We start from the raw sequence: 6,000 nt of genomic DNA on the forward strand, positions 1-6,000 counted from the left end.
TGTGTTGCTGAAGACGGCACCTTCTCACCTAGAACAGCACACAGGACGCAGAGCCGCACCTCACTGGCCCTCAGCCTCGCTGTTCTGTGGCCAGCAGGATGCCACTGCACCCCCCACGCTTCCGTTTGTTACGCACATCCAGGCAATATTAGTTACAGGGAGCACGCATGGAAAGAAACTGTTTTCCCCTCCCACTTCCCATCTGTTGTGGAACACACACAGGTTTTTCCACCACAGGTTTAGAACAACCTCGTGTCCTTGGAGCACAGACTCAGACTGCGCTGTAATAACAGTGTGAACCTTCCTCCCACTCCTCAACCCACAAGCCTATTTTAAGGCTGCTTTCTAGAATAGCCTTGGCCGTGATGCTGTTGGAACATAAGCTACCCTGTTACAAGCACTGGCGTGAGACTGACTACTCATGGTGAGCAGACGGGCGAGATAACCCCTCTTCAGCCCAGTGGTGCCCTCAAGCCTTGCCCCATCTGTACCGGCTGGAATGCCCCACTGCTCTTTCAGAGTGAAATGGTACAAAACGACTCCTCTCCAAGGCAAAGCCTAATTCTATTATTATTTTTGCTTAACACATTTAATGTTTTCACTAAATATTTGCTGATTTTTATTAAAAAAATTAAATATGATTTCTATATCTATTGTTAACTTATTGCCTCACCCATGGACTCAGTGATTTGAAATTACACATGAGGCCCAGCCAGCATGGCTTAGTGATTGAGCATCGACCTAGGATCCAAGGAATCATGGTTCGATTCCCTGTCAGGGCACATGTCTTGGTTTTGGGTTCTATCCCCATTAGGGGGCATGCAGGAGGCAGCCAATCAATGACTCTCTCTCATCAGTGATATTTCTCTTTCTCTCTCTCTCCCCCTCTCCCTTCCTCTGTCTGAAATCAATAGACATATTTTTAAAAAATAATAAATTACACATGAGGAATAAAAATGACTTAAAATATTAAATGTAAAAAGGAAGAACAGTTGGGAAATAGCTAAGGAAATGGCTAATTCAGTAATAAAGCTGAATTAAAACTCAGGCCTTCTCTCTCTCTCTCTCTCTCTCTCTCTTTCTCTCTCCTGAATGCAGTGATTTAAACATGGTGTGTCATAGGAGACAAATTAGAAGGGGCCTCTAATTACAGAGATATGAGTCCAAAAGCATAGATTCTATTCTTGGCTTAATCACAGATAATTTGTAGAATCTTTCCTAAATTATTTTTAACCATTTCTCCATATTAAAATGCACTCAATATTAATTTGTTATTAGTTTATTTAAAAATATATATATGTTAGCAACTAACTCTATGACAAGTTCAGGAAAACAAGATGGATAAAGTCCTTATGGATCTTACTATTTATTTTGTTCTAATACATTTTTAGTATCACTTGACTATACAAACATGATAATGTCTGAATTAAAGCATGGGCCACATAACTTCCAATAGCTATAATGTGCAATTTATGTTGTTTTTAACAGATCAACTTTAAAATGTAATTATAGTTAAATTTTTAGACAGCCAAGTACATGACAAAATTCTATGTATAACATTATTTCACAGTTAAAATTGTTTACTAGGAAATTTGAAATTAATTGGTAGTTATAAAGACAGCATAGACAAGAATGGGTACACTGCACCCCCTACTGACTTCACTGGAGACAAAGACTTGAGATGAATGGGGACAATGTTGAGTTGGTTGCACATATCAACTTATTTAAGCATCAAGAGAAGAAGGCACATTGCACTTTTCCACAGGCTGAGCTAATAGTAAAATTGTAAATTCTGAAAAGAGAATTAGAATAATATTTTTTTTCCCCAGGGTGGCTTTTATCTGAAACACTAACTCTACATAGCTAAAATTTATGCCTCCAGTTAAGCTTCTTAAATCTTACCATTTTAAAATTAACTCTTCATAAGTAACACTTTATAACTAATTTCTCATAACTAACCCTTCATAATTTGAATGCTTAGAAACTCTACTGTTTTATTTGAGTTTATACTATAATAACTTATATTTCCAAAGAAGTTGTAATGCTAATGGCATTTACCAGGTATTGTTTGTAAAAGTTATGAATAATAATAGTCCATCTGGTATATTCCCTTTTCAGCAGAGGACTCATACAAATTAATGTTGGCCTGGATGTAATCCATTTAGGATGACTCGTGAGAGTCATAAAAATGATCTCTCATTCTCCTTTTAAAAAATTACCTAGCAAGTATTTGTCTACTAGTTATTTTTATGCTTTTAAAAAAAAAATTTTTTATTGATTTTTTAGAGAGAGAGAAGAAGAGAGGGAGAGAGAGAGAAACATAGATGTACATATTCCAGGGATCAGACCCACAGCCTGGGCATGGACTCTGACCAGGAATTGAACAGGTGACCTTTAGGTGCAAAGGAAGACTCTCAACCAACTGAGCCACACCAGCCAGGGTTTATATTTATGCCTTTTTAAAGGTTCAATTTAAGATTCTTTAGCTCTGTCAAATACCTTGTGTCTCTCTGGGAAAAATACCTAAAAACATCAGCAGAAACACCACATCAACAGTAAAGCTTATGCTGTATTTATGGGAGAGAGAAAGAATTAAGAGTATATAAAGATGCATCATGTATAATATAGGAAACATAAAAACTAATATTTATTACATGCTTACCAACTACTTTTGAAATGTCCTTTATCAAAGTTTCTCTTTGATGCAGACACATGAGTTAACCCTACTTTACAATTGAGAAAACAGAGTCCTAAAATGCATAAAAACCATCCTGAGGTCACACATCTAGGACATGACAGAGCTAATATCCAAACCTTAGTCTGTTTTAAAACAAACTTATGCCCTTATCTGCTGTGAAATATGTTTTTCTGTGCATGGGCTTGTGGAAAGCAAACCTAGAACATAAAATGCCAACATGTCATGATTAAATCAATTTTGTTTGTTAATTATGAAAATTACCCATGAAAAACTATTTTTTTAATATCAGTAGACCATGTCCACCAGCTACAATTAAGTTAGTTCTAATTCATACAGCAACATCCTTCCCCCCCTTTTTTTCCAAGTTTATCTTTCCCTTTTCTTGGTCCATCACTCTCCTTTCTTTAACTTATTCACTCTTGATGGCATCACAGCATAAACAGCTGAAGCAGAAAGAAAAAGGTTTGAGTATATAAAATTTTTTTAATCCAAATTATAAGACCCATTGTTTGGGTGACTTTTGAGGGGCCATGAAGGATCTCTTTTACTCTTCCTTACTAGGATGAAGTGTGGTAGAGTAGAAAAGCAGAGTATGTCTTCCCATAGGTGGGGATTAAATTTCAGCTCAACCACCTGCTGGGCATAAAAATTTAAACACATAATTCTGTGTTCTTAGCCTATCTGTACATTAAGCTAATAATACTATGTTTATTTTGAATGAGTTAAAGATTATATTTAATTCAACTTTAGAAAGTTTATTGAGTCAAATACTTTTCTAGGTTCTTAGGATATACCATGAACCTAATAGACAATTCTCTTACTACCGGTGGGATTTGCATTTTAAAAAGGAGAGATAGAAAGTCAATAACTGACATAACTAATAAATAATTTTTAGGCTAGAAAGTGATTTCAAAAAAGTAGAGCAGTACAAAGGATTTGGGAGTGCTGAATGTGGGTGGAGCACACTACAATTTTTAATATGCAATGCTGGGTAGGTATTGTAGAGAAGGTGACAATTAAAAAACATAAGATAGGTGGCTAGGTGAATCTCCCAGAGGAAAGGGTATTGCCAGTACAGAGACTCTACAGAGGTAGTGCTTCTGATTAGAACAGTACATCAGGAGGGAACCTGTGACATTTACCGAAGGTACAGGTGATATAGGTTCTTGCCTTCAGAGAAACACTCAATAAATGCAACTGTTATTGTGTTTAGATTAGAAATGTTAAACTTAACAGAAAAAGTACTATCCTGTAACTGAAAAAAATAAACAAACAGCGTTGTAAACATTTTTTAAATTCTTACTATGTGCCAAGCATTGCACTGATCACTCAAACCATCTCTCATTTATTTATTCCCCATAAAAGCCCTACATGAAAATGTAATTCCCATATCCACTAATACAGATGAGAAAATGGAGACTCTAGATCAAACTCTTGTTAAGTGACAGAGGTTCTATCCATGACCTCAGCATGATTCCTTTTAGTTTAATGTTAAAGGCACCTATCACTTGGTCTCCTATCCAAAAACTACTCGTCATGTCCTTCTGGTTTCCAGATTAGGCCTTTCTTTCTTTTTATTTCTCAGGTGGGCTCCTTGAGCTCTCTGTCATTATAGTCTTTCTGTAAAAGGCATTGAGTGTACTGGTTGTAGAAAATAAATTATTTTTACACCAGCTTTCTTCTCTATTGCGCTCTTTCACTAGAGCCTGAATTTAATTGCTCTGTAGCTATAATTAGCTCATGCATAGGGATTTTATTTTAAATGTGACCAAGCAACAGTTTTGTGATTCCATTTCCTAAATCATATATTTCAGGTATCCGTCCTTTTGTTGTTGTTATTTTATTATCTCTCGAGGTATTTTTACTTACGTTAGCATTGATTTAATCATTCATTGCCTGTTAGATATATTTTTTCTCTGAATGATTTTACTGTTAAAAAAGAGAATTATCATTAGTCTTTGTTGAAGGTTCTACTTAAAAATATGCAAATATATAATCAGATTTTAATGTTGCCAATATAAAAAAAAAGCCTGTGTTTAGGGATCCACTTAAAATAGAGGTAGTGTTTCGATAATGTAAATATTACATGCTCTTTCTTTTTAAAAATTACTGTCTTTCTCTATTATTAATTTGATATTTCAAAATCCACCCTAAAAGGAACCTAGGTTCAAATATGTCTTCTAAATCTAGATTGGCATTTGTTGATTGAATATATTATTCCAAGGTTAATGTCTATAAACCATAATGTCTCCTTTTTTTTCTATTTCCATATAATATTCAAAATCATGGTTTAATATTTAGATTCCTCCTAATTTCACCCCTCTTGTTTTTAAGTCTATTTGTTAATGACAAAGAAAGAATTTAAAAGTTATTATCAGAAGATTCAAACTTCAAGAAAGCATAAAGAAACACAAAAATAATGTACTTATCAAAATATATGTTTGCTTTTAAGAACATTTAGATAGACAGTTGAATTTTCTACTTTTAATCTGCTTCTCTGAACATGGTTTGGGTAACATCAAGTTCTTACTTCCTTAGGCATGGCCAGTATGGTTTTTCAGGGTGAGGCCTACTCACAACGCAGCAGATTTAGAATGGACAGCTTTCAACACAGACGTTTGTCCTGCTCCCCTCCTGAAATCAGTGTACAAGGTCTACAAATTCAAATGAGATTATCTGCAAATCCTGACCTCCACTCAGTGACTCATAAACTCATTGCTTATGTCAGTGCTGTGGCACCCAGCTATTAGAATCATTGACTAATGCAACTTTCAGGGTTTAAGAAAATTAAAAGTTTACATGATCCAGTCATCCTGTTTTACAGATGAGGAACTTGGAGTTCTCATATAAGAAAGAACTAGAAAATATATTTGTGACCTTAATCTTAAAATAGTTTAAAAATTGATATCACATAAATGTGTCAACCAGCAACATTTGTTGAATATTTAGCATGCGTGAGGCACTGAAGTATTTAATTAAATCCTGGCAAATACTCATGATTAAAATGGAATAAAATGTGATTTTCAGCAAAAAAATCTCTAAGAACATTTATAGTTCTCAAGAATAGGTTACACGAAAATATTACTTTTAATGATTTTTGCTACCTATAATGTCGGGATATAGTAAAGCTAGGGGCGGTGAGAGGTGAAAAAGCCAAGGCATTATTGAGATGAATCAGTGAAAATTGAAGATCTAAAAAAGTAACTTAAATGTTCAATCAAATACTTTACCCAAAGGACAGGAATATCTATCATGTTATAAATGAAGAAGAAAAAAGTGACATGTTGAATCAGGAAGAAAGG

This window comes from Miniopterus schreibersii (assembly GCF_964146895.1).
Source record: "Miniopterus schreibersii genome assembly, chromosome: 6".
Lineage (NCBI taxonomy): Eukaryota > Metazoa > Chordata > Mammalia > Chiroptera > Miniopteridae > Miniopterus > Miniopterus schreibersii.